The following is a 15,182-nucleotide window of genomic DNA, read 5'->3' on the forward strand; positions in this document are numbered from 1 at the left end:
TTGTATTCAAGTTCATGATACAAACACTGTACGTGTCCTTAATGCGGGATCGAAACACCATTCTCCAATGTTAAAGTTCCTTCCTGGCAGAAAAACCATGGACTCCTCATCCTCTGGAGTACTACATATAGGACATTACACAAACCCTTGTAGATTGTGAGCCCTCGCAAGCAGGGTCCTCTCTCCTCCTGTACCAGCTGTGACTTGTATTGTTTAAGATTATTATAGTGCTTTGGGACAAAGCACTATATTGTAATCCGAACGTAGTTAACTTCTTCTTCTTCTTATTATTATTAGGCTTTTTTACGAACCCGGCCCGAACCGCTGCACGCACAGACTCCAGTGAGGCGTCATTTCGAAGCCAGCGTCCACGAGAGGTGTGCTAAGTATTTTTAGTGTCGATCGGATTTGTAGTTTTGGCGTAATTTGCGTTTGAAAATTGTTTTCCCATTATTGGAATGCATTGTCTCAATGCATTTCAATAGGGACATTTTCCCATAGGGTATAATGGGCTGATTTCTGAGGCAATTTCAAAATAACTGCCACCTGGCTGATTAACTCATTGAAATGCGCAGTCAGACACAGTTACTATGCCAACGCCTACGAACTCTACATGACCCCACCAGGACACGGGTTTTGCCAGATAATATCAGCTCTTAAAGTGAAAGGAACAGCACAGCACAAATGCAAATCTAGCTTAATGTCGCTGAAAGAGAACATGCACCTAAGTGGATGTAGAAGCCCACTGCGCCCCCTAAGGGACCCCAGGCAGTATTGCGGCCCCTAAAGGATGCCAGGCAGTATTGCAGCTCCTAAAGGACCCCAGGCTGTTTTAAGGCCCCAAAGGGACCCCAGGTAGTTTCAAGGCCTCTAAGAAACCCCGGGCAGTTTTAAGGCCTCTAAAGGACCCCAGGCAGTTTTAAGGCCTCTAAGGGACCCCAGGCAGTTTTAAGGCCTCTAAGGGACCTCGGGCAGTTTCAAGGCCTTTAACTCCTTCACGACATGCGCCGTACTAGTACTGCGCATGCCATGTCACCCCCTTTGATGTGGGCTCCGGCGGTGAGCCCACATCAAAGTCGCAACATGTCAGCTGTTTTGTACAGCTGACATGTGCGCGCAATAGCAGCGGGTGAAATCGCTATTCACCCGCCGCTATTAGCCTGTTAAATGCCGCTGTCAAACGCAGACAGCGTCTCATGATTGGGGGTCGGCGATGCATCAGGAAGGTAACCATAGAGGTCCTTGAGACCTCTATGGTTACTGATGCCGGCCTGCTGTGAGCGCCCCCCTGTGGTCGGCGCTCACAGCACACCTGCATTTCAGCTACACAGCAGCGATCTGATGATCGCTGCTGTGTAGTAGAGCCGATCAGACTATGTCAGCTTCTAGCCTCCCATGGAGGCTATTGAAGCATGGCACAAGTAAAAAAAAAAATATAAAAAATATAAAAAGTTTAAATCACCCCCCTTTCGCCCCATCCTAAATAAAATAATTTAAAAAAAAAACCTACACGTATTTGGTATCGTCGCGTTCAGAATCGCCCGATCTATCAATAAAAAAAAAGCATTAACCTGATCGCTAAACAGCCTAGCGAGAAAAAAATCAGAAACGCCAGAATTACGTTTTTTGGTCGCCGTGACATTGCATTAAAATGCAATAACGGGCGATCAAAAGAACGTATCTGCACCAAAATGGTATCATTAAAAATGTCAGCTCGGCACGCAAAAAATAAGCCCTCAACCGACCCCAGATCACGAAAAATGGAGACGCTACGAGTATCGGAAAATGGCACTTTTTTTTTTTTTTAAGCAAAGTTTTGAATTTTTTTCACCACTTGGATAAAAAATAACCTAGTCATGTTAGATGTCTATGAACTCGTACTGACCTGGAGAATCATAATGTCAGGTCAGTTTTAGCATTTAATGAACCTAGCAAAAGAGCCAAGCAAAAAACAAGTGTGGGATTGCACTTTTTTTGCAATTTCACCGCACTTGGAATTTTTTTCCCCCGTTTTCTAGTAAAAGACATGGTAAAATCAATGCTGTCGTTCAAAAGTACAACTTTTCCCGCAAAAAATAAGCCCTCACATGGCCATATTGACGGAAAAATAAAAAAGTTATGGCTCTGGGAAGGAGGGAAGTGAAAAATGAAAACGCAAAAACGAAGAAGGGCCACGACTTGAAGGGGTTAAGGATCCCCGGGCAGTTTTAAGGCCTCTAAGGGACCCCGGGCAGTTTTAAGTTGAAAGTGGCCTCGGGGACTCCCGAAGGTCAAAGTGACCCACAAGGGTGACCCCGCTCACCAAATCAGACCCTGAGGTGCCCCGCCCACAAAATCGGACCCAGAGTGACCCCTGTTATGAAGGCAATCCAGTGACACAGTGTGCCAGCAATCAGAGCACATACAGTGATCTGACAGTAACCCAAAAACAATAGAACGAGCTCTGAGACGTGGAATCTCTGTAGACCGCAATCCCTGAACCTATCCTAAACACAACTAAAGGCAGCTGTGGATTGCGCCTGACACTACCTATGCAACTCGGCACAGCCTGAGAAAACTGACTAGCCTGAAGATAGAAAAACAAGCCTGGCTTGCCTCAGAGAAATACCCCAAAGGAAAAGGCAGCCCCCCACATATAATGACTGTGAGTAAGATGAAAAGACAAAACGTAGGGATGCAATAGATTCAGCAAAGTGAGGCCCGATATTCTAGATAGAGCGAGGATAGCAAAGAGAACTTTGCAGTCTACAAAAAACCCTAAAGCAAAAAACCACGCAAAGGGGGCAAAAAGACCCACCGTGCCGAACTAACAGCACGGCGTACACCCTTTGCGTCTCAGAGCTTCCAGCAAAACGAATAGACAAGCTGGACAGAAAAAATAGCAACAAAAGCAAAGAAGCACTTATCTAAGCAGAGCAGCAGGCCACAGGAAAGATCCAGAAGCTCAGATCCAACACTGGAACATTGACAAGGAGCAAGGAAGACAGAATCAGGTGGAGTTAAATAACAAAGCAGCCAACGAGCTCACCAGAACACCTGAGGGAGGAAGCTCAGAAGCTGCAGTACCACTTGTGACCACAGGAGTGAATTCAGCCACAGAATTCACAACAGACCCCGCCCACCAAATTGGCACCTGAGGTGCCCCGCCCACCAAATCGGACCGAGGTGCCCAGCCCACAAAAATCGGACCCTGAGTGACCCCGCCCACCGAATCAGACCTAGATTTACCCCGCCCACAAAATCAGACCCAGATTGACCCAACCCACCAAGTCAGACCCAGAGTGACTCCGCCTACCAAATCAGACCGCTTGAGGGGCACCCAAGTGTGAAAGTCTTGCAGGGGCAGCCCGGGTACCATTCCAAAGCACTATCTGTAGCTCCTTCAGGAAATACCCAAATAGTTGTACTTGTTTTTATTATGTATACCCATCCTCACATGTAAAGCGCCATGGAATAAATGGCGCTATAATAATAAATATTAATAACCATAGAGCAAATACATCCCAGATAAAGGGTAACAAAGTTTATTTAGAAAAATATTTTTGCACTGAAAAAAATAGCAAAATAATGAAAATAGATAAAGTGGACAGTTTAGAACAGAGGTGTAAAGCATAAGTTCCCACAATATTTTAACCCCTTTACCCCCCAAGGGTGGTTTGCACGTTATGGACCGGGCCAATTTTTACAATTCGGACCACTGTCCCTTTATGAGGTTGTAACTCTGGAACGCTTCAACGGATCCCAGTTGCCTTCTCTCCACACATACTGCCTCTGTCCTCTCCACCATTCGGACAGATACTATGTTACATAGTTACATAGTTATTAAGGTTGAAGGAAGACTATAAGTCCATCTAGTTCAACCCATAGCCTAACCTAACATGCCCTAACATGTTGATCCAGAGGAAGGCAAACAAAACCCATGTGGCAAAGAGTAAGCTCCACATTGGGGAAAAAAATTCCTTCCCGACTCCACATACGGCAGTCAGACTAGTTCCCTGGATCAACACCCTATCAAGGAATCTAGTGTATATACCCTGTAACATTATACTTTTCCAGAAAGGTATCCAGTTGTCACGATATGGTATGAAATATCATATAAGTAGCTCTCTTGCTCAAGGCGGTGGGCTAACAAGCCCCCCTTCCCTTTTACTCAGCCAAGAGCTGCTTTGCCAATGTACTGGGGGGAGTTTTATGGCCGAAAGGTACTTACGACCGGCATTTCCTGCCGTGTAAGCTCTTGTCCAGCTATAAGTGAACTAGAAACTTCAAGGATTCATGAAAGTTCTTTGTTTTGTTTTTGTAAGATATTATGCACAATGTTTACGTTACGAACACGAAAATATATATCCTTGGTCGCACTTGGTGGACCTACCCATCCCACGAAACACGGGCTTCTAACTCCATCTGGTAAAGAAGTAGGGATTTCTCTGTAAATATGTATCCCAGATAGGACATATTTGATCTCATTAGAATGCCCACGTTAATCCGAGATGAATTATGGGTTTGTTATGACTATGACATGTTTTGTAGCGAAGTTATAGAAATTAGAGAGAATAGTTTAAAGTTTAGACAGAATGTAGAGAGAGGAGGGTCTGGATAAGCCAGCCTTTCTGTGATGTCACTAGCTGCAGGTCTTAAGTTTGTGGCAGGCTCTCAGCTCAGTCTTCTTCTTCCTGCTTGCTTGCTTCTTCTCCTGGAAGAGCCCTGCGCACGTCCAATGAACTGGGACGTATGGTTACCTGCCATGCTTTGAACATGTGTTACCTTTTCTCATTTAATCCCTGTTTATTTCATAATTACCCTTGTACATATTTGCAATTGTCTCATTTGTAACATCTTTATAAAATATTTTTGATAAAGCACTGCCTAATTTTTATGGGATATAATATTATATGTTAGTTCATTCTCCATGCTCTAAAAACCGTACCCTAAGTCTTCTGAAGGGAAATACGCTACTGTTGTGTTGGGTTAGCTTCGGACCCGTTTAATCGAAGCTGGTGGCAGCGATAGTGTGCTGACTTTTGGATTATGTTGTAGCGACTGCGGCGTTGATAATTATTGTTCCTGCCTGAGTGGGAGTAGTTTATCGCATCGCTGCAGCGTGCCCAATAGCCAGTACATAGCAGGCAGCCTGTCGGGCGACCAATTACCCAGGGTGCAGTACCTAATCTGACCTGAGAGTAAGGGGGGCGCCAGAGAGCTGCAAGTGTTAAGTGGAACTGTAAGCGGGATATACATAAATCCCTGCAGTTTGTGGTATATTGAAAAGCAGTGGGATACTGTTGTGAATTCTGTTGTCGGGCTCCCTCCTGTGGTCATGAATGGTACTTCGGCTGGTTCTGTCCATGGACTTCCTCTGGTGGCTGTGGGTGTTTCTGAGTTTCCTTCCACAGGTGACGAGGCTAAGTCGTTAGTGGGCTGCTCTATTTAACTCCACTTGGATCTTTGCCCCATGCCAGCTGTCAATGTTGTACTATTGGTCTAGTTCGCTCCTGGATCGTTCTGGTTACCTGTTATTTCCAGCAGAAGCTAAGTTCCTCTTTGCTATTTTCTTGTTTGCTATTTTTTCTGTCCAGCTTGCTATTGTGAATATTGCCTTGCTTGCTGGAAGCTCTGGGACGCAGAGGGGCGCCTCCGCACCGTGAGTCGGTGTGGAAGGTTTTTTTTTTTTCCCTGCACTCTCTGCGTGGCTTTTTGTAGGTTTTTGTGCTGACCTTTTCTATCCTCAGTCTGTTCAGTAAGTCGGGCCTCACTTTGCTATATCTATTTCATCTCTGTGTTTGTGATTTCATCTTACTCACAGTCATTATATGTGGGGGGCTGCCTTTTCCTTTGGGGAATTTCTCTGAGGCAAGGTAGGCTTTATTTTCCTATCTTTAGGGCTAGCTAGTTTCTTAGGCTGTGTCGAGTTGCATAGGGAGCGTTAGGAGCAATCCACGGCTATTTCTAGTGTGTCTGATAGGATTAGGGATTGCGGTCAGCAGAGTTTCCACTTCCCAGAGCTTGTCCTGTATTTTTGTAGCTATCAGGTCTTTCCGGGTGCTCTTGACCATCAGGTCCATTCTTGTCTTAACCACCAGGTCACAACAGGATACCTAAAATAAGCCCCAGCTGGAAACTAAGAGGTCAATAGCCTTGTGGGTGTTTTTTCATCACATTGTTAGCAGTGGAGGGATAACTAAGATAAGCCCCCCTGCACATGTGATAGCCGTCTGTTGGCCTAAAGTCACCCCGACCCGTGACGCAGGGGTGACGGTCACGGTGTGAATCGTGACAAATTGGGGGCAGCAGTCAGGGGAATCCTGACACCAGTCCCCTCTTAAATTTAACTAACGAATCACTCATTACAACATCATACGGCAGAGAGTTCCATAGTCTCACTGCTCTTACAGTAAAGAATCCTCGTCTGTTATTATGCTTAAACCTTTTTTCCTCCAAACGCAGAGGATGCCCCCTTGTCCCGGTTTCAGGTCTATGATTAAAAAGATCATCAGAAAGGTCTTTGTACTGTCCCTTCATATATTTATACATTAACATAAGATCACCCCTTAATCTTCGTTTTTCCAAACTAAATAGCCCCAAGTGTAATAACCTATCTTGGTATTGCAGACCCCCCAGTCCTCTAATAACCCTGGTCGCTCTTCTCTGCACCCGCTCTAGTTCAGCTATGTCTTTCTTAGGCTAGGTTCAGATTGCGTTAGTGCAATCCGTTTAGCGCCTAGCGCTAGCGGATTGCGCTAACGCAATGTGATATAAAGGGGTCGCGGTAACATCCCCGCTCTCGCAGATCTCCGATCTGCGAGAGCGGGGAACTGACCGCGGGCGCGCCTCGGACGCTGCAAGCAGCGTCCGCGGCGCGCCAGAAAACACCGGCGCTTTGCTAGCGCGTGCCGAACATGGCACGCGCTAGTGAAGCGCGTTCCCATTGCCGTGAATGGGCGCGCTAACGGACGCGTTGCACGGCGTTAATTTCGCCGTGCAACGCTGTCCGTTAGCGCGGTCCCATTAACGCAATGGGAACCCAGCCTTATACACTGGAGACCAGAACTGTGCACAGTATTCTAAGTGTGGTCCAACTAGTGACTTGTATAGAGGTAAAATTATGCTCTCCTCATGAGCATCTATGCCTCTTTTAATGCATCCCATTATTTTATTTGCCTTTGTAGCAGCTGCCTGACACTGGCCACTGAATATGAGTTTGTCATCCACCCATACACCCAGGTCTTTTTCATTGACGGTTTTGCCCAGAGTTTTAGAATTAAGCACATAATTATACATCTTATTACTTCTACCCAAGTGCATGACCTTACATTTATCCCCATTAAAGCTCATTTGCCATTTATCAGCCCAAGCTTCTAGTTTACATAAATCATCCTGTAATATAAAATTGTCCTCCTCTGTATTGATTACCCTGCAGAGTTTAGTGTCATCTGCAAATATTGAACTTCTACTCTGAATACCCCCTACAAGGTCATTAATAAATATGTTAAAAAGAAGAGGGCCCAATACTGACCCCTGTGGTACCCCACTGCTAACCGCTACCCAGTCCGAGTGTGCTCCATTAATAACCACCCTTTGTTTCCTATCCCTGAGCCAGCTCTCAACCCACTTGCACATATTTTCCCCTATCCCCATTATTCTCATTTTATGTATCAACCTTTTGTGTGGCACCGTATCAAAAGCTTTTGAAAAGTCCATATACACTACATCCACTGGGTTCCCTTGGTCCAGTCCGGAACTTACCTCTTCATAGAAACTGATCAGTCTGACATGAACGGTCCCTATTAAACCCGTGCTGATACTGGGTCATGAGGTTATTCCTCTTCAGATACTCCAGTATAGCATCCCTTAGAATGCCCTCAAGGATTTTACCCACAGTAGAGGTGAAGCTTACTGGCCGATAATTTCCGAGTTCAGTTTTTGTCCCCTTTTTGAATATTGGCACCACATTTGCTATACGCTAGTCCTGTGGTACAGACCCTGTTATTAGGGAGTCTTTAAAGATTAATAATAATGGTCTATCAATGACTGTACTTAATTCCTGCAGTACTCGAGGGTGTATCCCATCCGGGCCCGGAGATTTGTCAATTTTAGTGATTTTTAGACGCCGTCGCACTTCCTGCTGGGTTAAGCAGGTGACATTTAATTGGGAATTTTTATCACTAGTCATTTTGTCGCCATGGGATTTTCTTGTGTAAATACTGATGAAAAAAAGTCATTTAGCATATTGGCTTTTTCCTCATCCTCATCCACCATTTCACCCAGACTATTTTTAAGGGGGCCAACACTATCATTTTTTAGTTTCTTACTATTTATGTAGTTAAAGAATATTTTAGGATTATTTTTACCGTATATACTCGAGTATAAGCCGACCCAAGTATAAGCCGACCCCCCTAATTTTTCCACAAAAAACTGGGAAAACTTATTGACTCGAGTATAAGCCTAGGGTGGAAATGCAGCATTTACCGGTGAATTTCAAAAATAAAAATAGATCATTATTTCCCCATAGCTGTGCCATATAATGCTCTGCACCGTTCATATTTCCCCATAGCTGTGCCCCATATAGTGCTCTGCACCGTTCATTTTGTCCCATAGCTGTGCCCCGTATAGTGCTCTGCACCGTTCATTTTGTCCCATAGCTGTGCCCCATACTGTGCTCGGCACCGTTCATTATTGCCCCATAGCTGTGCCCCATACTGTGCTCGGCCCCGTTCATTATTGCCCCATAGCTGTGCCCCCATATACAGTGCTCTGCACCGTTCATTGTGCCCCATAGCTGTGCCCCATACTGTGCTCTGCACCGTTCATTTTGTCCCATATCTGTGCCCCATACTGTGCTCGGCCCCGTTCATTATTGCCCCATAGCTGTGCCCCATATACAGTGCTCTGCACCGTTCATTGTGCCCCATAGCTGTGCCCCATATAGTGCTCTGCACCGTTCATTGTGCCCCATAGCTGTGCCCCATATACAGTGCTCTGCACCGTTCAATATGCCCCATAGCTGTGCCCCATATACAGTGCTCTGCACCGTTCATTGTGCCCCATAGCTGTGCCTCATATACAATGCTCTGCACCGTTCATTGTGCCCCATAGCTGTGCCCCATATACAGTGCTCTGCACCGTTCATTGTGCCCCATAGCTGTGCCCCATATAGTGCTCTGCACCGTTCATATTTCCCCATAGATGCGCTGCCATTGTCGCTGCTGCAATAAAAAAAAAAAAAACATATACTCACCTCTCTTGCTTGCAGCTCCCAGCGTCCGGTCCCGGCGCCTCCATCTTCCCGGCGTCTCTGCTCTGACTGATCAGGCAGAGGGCGCCGCGCACACTATATGTGTCATCGCGCCCTCTGACCTGAACAGTCAGAGCGGAGAGACGCCGGGAATATGGAGGCGCCGGGAAGATGGAGCGACGCCCGGCGGCTGGAACGCAGACAGGTGACTATAAAATACTTACCTAGTCCCAGCGATCCTGACGCTCCCTCTGCCTGGTCTTCAGTGCCGCAGCCTCTTTCTCTATCAGCGGTCACCGGCACCGCTGATTAGAGAAATGAATACGCGGCTCCACCCATGGGAGGTGGAGCCGCCTATTCATTTTTTTAATGAGCGGTCCCACGTGACCGCTGAAGAGGGGAAGACGTTGCAGCACAGAAGACCGTGGGACGGCAGGGGGAGCGTCAGGATCGCCAGGACTAGGTAAGTATGCCTCAGCGCCCTCACCCGCCGACCCTGCCACCCACCTTGACTCGAGTATAAGCCAAGAGGGGCACTTTCAGCCCAAAAATTTGGGCTGAAAATCTCGGCTTATACTCGAGTATATACGGTACTCTCTCTGGCAATGAGTCTCTGTCTCAATCTTTGCTGCCTTGATTTGCTTTTTACAGAATTTATTTAATTTTCTGCATTTATTTAATGCCTCATCACTACCTACTTCCTTTAATTCTCTATATTATTTCTTTTTGTCCCTTATTGCACCCCTTACAGCTCTATTTAGCCATATTGGTTTCCTCCTATTTCTAGTATGTTTATTCCCATACGGTATATACTGTGCACAGGTCCTATCCAGGATGTTAATAAACGTCTCCCATTTTCTTTATGTATTTTTGTGTCTCAGGAGATCGTCCCAGTTAATTGCACCAAGATCCTCGCTCATCCGTTGGAAATTTGCCCTCCTGAAGTTTAGTGTCCGTGTAACCCCTCTACTACACATCTTTTTAAAGGATACATGAAAACTTATTATTTTGTGATCGCTATTACCCAAGTGACCCCCAACCCTAGGTCTAGCAGTGCCCCCTTCTTGTTGGGTCCTGAACCAGTTGTCAGAGGTAATTGTCTCTCATAGTTGTCAAAAACCGATTACCTTTGCTGGAACTGCAGGTTTCCGTTCCCCAAACTATCTCAGGGTAGTTGAAGTCCCCCATAATAATGACTTCTCTTTGAGTCGCAGCTTCATCTATTTGCTTTACGAGGATATTCTCCATTGCTTCCGTTATTTTTGGAGATTTATAACAAACCCCTATCAGTAATTTATTTTTTTCCCCCTCCCCTTATCTCCACCCACAGAGATTCTACATTTTCATTAAATTCACCTATATTATCACGCAGGATGGGTTTTAAGGACGATTTTACATATAGACACACCCCTCCCCCTCGCATATCTGTACGGTCATTTCTGAACAGGCTATAGCCCTGCAAGTTAACAGCTCAGTCATGGCTCTCGTCCAGCCACGTCTCAGATATCCCCATGTCATAATTATGCTCCAACAACATTAGTTCTAATTCGTCCATTTTGTTGGCGAGGCTTCTGGCATTAGTATACATACATTTTATGCATCTCTCTGCACCCATATTCTTTCTTAAATTATTAACCGTTCTAACCACACACCCCATGCCACCGCCACCCCCATCTTCCTTATTTGTACCCAGGTCTCTATCTGCACTATCTTCCCCTCCTATAAAATGAATACCCTCCCCCCCAATCCCTAGATTAAACACTCCTCCAACCTTCTAGCCATTTTCTCCCCCAACACAGCTGCACCCTCCCCATTGAGGTGCAGCCCGTCCCTAGCATAGAGCCTGTAGCCAACTGAGAAGTCGGCCCAGTTCTGCAGGAACCCAAACCCCTTCTTCCTACACCAATTCTTGAGCCACTTATTAACCTCCCTAATCTCCCGTTGCCTCTCTGGCATGGCACGTGGTACCGGCAGTATTTCGGAAAATACCACGTTGGAGGTCCTTGCTTTCAGCTTGCAGCCTAATTCCCTGAAATCATCTTTAAGGACCTTCCACCTACCTCTAACTTTGTCATTTGTGCCAATGTGCACCATGACCGCTGGGTCCTCACCAGCCCCTCCCAGTAATCTGTCCACCCGATCAGCGATGTGTCGGACCCGTGCCCCAGGTAGGCAGCACACCGTTCGACGATCCCTGACTTTGTGACAGATTGCCCTATCTGTTCCCCTAATAATGAAGTCCCCCACTACCAGCACCGGTCTGGCCTGCCCTGCTCTCCTATTTCCCTCCTTACTGGAGCAGTCACTCCTCCGGTTTTCAGAGGACATGCCTGGCTGCAGCAGTGCTACCCCTGTACTGGCACCCCCCTCATCTGCCAACTTAGCAAACTTATTGGGGTGTTCCAGATCAGGACTAGCCTCCCTGGCACTCATCCCTCTACCCCGCTTCCTAACTGTCACCCAGCTTGGGTGCCTTCTCTCCACACATACTGCCTCTGTCCTCTCCACCATTCAGGCAGATACTATGTAATCCATAAATGTCTTCTCTCCACACATACCACCTCTGTCCTCTCCACCATTCAGGTACATACTATATAATCCATAAATGTCTTCTCTCCACACATACCGCCTCTGTCCTCTCCACCATTCAGGTATATACTATGTAATCCATAAATGTCTCCTCTCCACACATACTACCTCTGTCCTCTCCACCATTCAGGTACATACTATGTAATCCATAAATGTCTTCTCTCCGCACATACCGCCTCTGTCCTCTCCACCATTCAGGTACATACTATGTAATCCATAAATGTCTTCTCTCCACACATACCGCCTCTGTCCTCTCCACCATTCAGGTATATACTATGTAATATATAAATGTCTTCTCTCCACACATACCGCCTCTGTCCTCTCCACCATTCGGGCAGATACTAGCATAGGTCTGTTTGGCCATCTTTCCTTCCATCTAGATGTGTCCACTTTACCTCACATTTGTTTCATGCCCCTTTCCGTTTAGTCATCATTCACATATTGAATACAGCATTTATGTTTATTATAATATCTCTCTTATATATTCTGTAAGTTATGTATTTTACTCATGCAGACGGCCATCTAATTTGTATCTTTATGTTTAGCTTCTGCTCAGGCGCACTGATTTATACTCCTTTTGGAGGTGTCGTCTACGCTGGTACCAGCGCATGCGCTTTCCTTTTTTTGATCTTTGCTTTTCCACTGCTGCCTCTCTGCTTCATTTGTGGCTGCTATGTGCCATGGCCCCAGTGCAGTCTCATTGGTATCATTGCTCTTCAGAGCGGCTGCCTCCCTCCTTCTGCTCCATCACACCGGTAATGTGTTATCTCTGATTACAGTATTTTTCAGGTTAAAAGACGAACTGAACTATAAGATGCACCTAGGTTTTAAGAGGAAAATTAGGAAAAAAAAAACTGAAGCACAAAATATGGTTAATTCTGGACTTAAGATCACCTATCCTGGTAAATATGGTCCCCTCATCCCCATCCTTGTGTGCATGGCCCCATTCTTATTCTGGTATGATTGACTGGCCCCATCCAGTTCCTGGTATGATTGGCCCCATCAGAAAAGTTAAAAAAACAAACAAACAAACCATTACTCTTACCTTCCTCCGCTCATTCGCAGCGTCCTGCTCCGATGCCAGCAGCTGATTAATGCTTGTAAGCAGCGCATAGCAGGGACGTCATGGGCTACTCACAAGCAGAGCACAGCTGCCGGAATACTCACCGGGTGTTGATCGGAGATCGCAGCGAGTATCCATTCCTCTTCATCAGCACGCACTTTATGCCGCCTGCTTCCTGCTGCTGCCGGCGGTCACATGTGCAGATACTTAATACAAATGAATATTCTGAATATTCATTTCTCTTAAGTATCGGCACACGTGACTGCCGGCAGCAGGAAGCAGTCGGCTGACACTGCGTGCTACTGAAGAGGAATGGATACTCACTGCTGTCACGAATCGGGGGGTGACCTTTGGCCAGCACACGGCTATCACATGTGCAGGGGGGCTTATCTTAGTTATCCCTCCACTGCTACAATGTGATGAAAACATAAACCAGGTTATTGAGCTATCAATTTACAGCAGGGGCTTATTTTAGTTATCCCACTGCTGCTACAATATCACGAACTGCAAGGATTTATTTATATCCCGCTTTCCAGTTCCGCTTCGGAACTTGCAGCTCTCCGGCGCCCCCCCCCCCTTACCCTCAGGTCAGTCAGGGAACTACACCTAGGATAATTAGTCGCCGGACGGGCCGTTTCACTGTGGACTGGCTAGCAGGCACGCTGCAGCGAGGGAATTATAAATGCTCAGGCCACAGCCAGACAATCTATATATATATATATAATTGTCTAAGGGTTTTTCCGTCTGTCTGTCTTTCTGTCTGTCCTGTCTGTCTGGCCTGGCGGCCTCGACCAATCAGTGACGGGCACAGCGACGATGATGTCATAAAGGACGTAGACTTCCCGCGTCTCTGATTGGTCGAGGCCTCGACCAATCAGCGACAATGATGTCATAATGGTTGCCATGGCGACGATGATGTCATAAAGGTTGCCTCGACCAATCAGCGACGGGCACAGTCTGCCGCGAATTCTGGAATCATCATTGTCCATATACTACGGGGACATGCATATTCTAGAATACCCGATGCGTTAGAAACAGGCCACAATCTAGTAGCTTATAAACCCCATTCAGTCGTTGCCAGCTGTACCCACTTAGCCCAGAACACACTTCGCTGCCACCAGCTCACATTTCTCCACAGAGGGGTTTTAGCCAACCCAAATTAGTAGCGTAATTAACTTATGAGGACTTGGGGTACGTTTTAGAGCAAGGAAAACAAAGCTAGTACATATTATATGTTACTCCATAAAAGATTAGGCAGTGTTTACAAGAGTATATAAAGATTTTACAATATGAGACAATTTATAGCATGTACAAGCAATTATAAAAAAAAAGTGATTAAAGAAGATTAACACTCACATTCTGCTTAGATCATTTCAGGCCAACCATGCTGGTAGGCGGAGCCAGATATTCCAGTTCATAGGTCTCGCTATTCCACTCTGTTTAGGAGAAATCCATTTCTCTGGTTCTCTTGGTGCCAAAGTTTAGCGACCAGTGCCGCATTGAAGCTCTATTAACGCACGTTCTGAATATGTTTCTGGCATATCTCTATCATACACTGGCGGTGTATTATGGCTTATTTAAATTCTCCCCCCTTTACAGCAAGCACATGGGTTTAGACAAAAGAAACTTGCACACACTCCTGGCTAATTAACATTCCTGGCTTGGAGGAAGAGGAGGGGGAAGAGAGCAGAGGGGAGTTTCAAGTCACAAGAGCCAGGGACAGATATCCCTAGTGCAGTGGGCTACAAGGGGGGGGGCACATGCAGAGTGTGTGTGTGATAGCAAGGGAAACTTATACACCAGTTTATACATTAACGTGACAACTGCTCTCTGCGATGAACACTCGTTGAGTATTCCGGCAGCTGCGCTCTGCTTGTGAGCAGTGCATGACGTCCCTGCTATGTGCTGCTTACAAGCATTAATCAGCTGCTGGCACAGGAGCAGGACACTGGGACTGCGAAGGAGCGGAGGAAGATAAGAGTAAATGTTTGTATTTTTTACTCTTTTCTGAAGGGGCCATGGATTCCAGGACTGGGATGGGGCCAATCATACCAGCAAAGGGATGGGGCCAATCAATCATACCAGGAAGAAGTGAATATGCACTGCATTCCACGCCAGTGTGGGTGGAATGCAGTGCATATTGAATTCTTTTTTTTTTTTTTTTTTTTTAAATTCTTTATTTAAAGTAAAGGCAAAGAACAATCGCACAGTTTATATTAGCGTAAATAAATCATGTCCATTACATTAATGGCATTAAACAAACCAAGAGTACCATCCTTTGGGAAGGATAGGAAAGGG

At 46.0% G+C, this 15,182-nt stretch overlaps 1 protein-coding gene across 1 annotated transcript in view; it reads right to left on the minus strand.

The window, feature by feature from the left end:
- The window catches only part of LOC138638939 (oocyte zinc finger protein XlCOF7.1-like), a 32,243-nt gene extending 17,613 nt beyond the window's left edge, over positions 1 to 14,630 (minus strand). The window contains exon 1 of the mRNA XM_069728697.1: positions 14,241 to 14,630. The gene's annotated coding sequence lies outside the window, so the exon portion shown is untranslated. The remainder of the gene's footprint in view (positions 1 to 14,240) is intronic.
- Between the last annotated feature and the right edge of the window lie 552 nt (positions 14,631 to 15,182).

The sequence above is a fragment of the Ranitomeya imitator genome, chromosome 5, assembly GCF_032444005.1.
Source record: "Ranitomeya imitator isolate aRanImi1 chromosome 5, aRanImi1.pri, whole genome shotgun sequence".
NCBI lineage: Eukaryota > Metazoa > Chordata > Amphibia > Anura > Dendrobatidae > Ranitomeya > Ranitomeya imitator.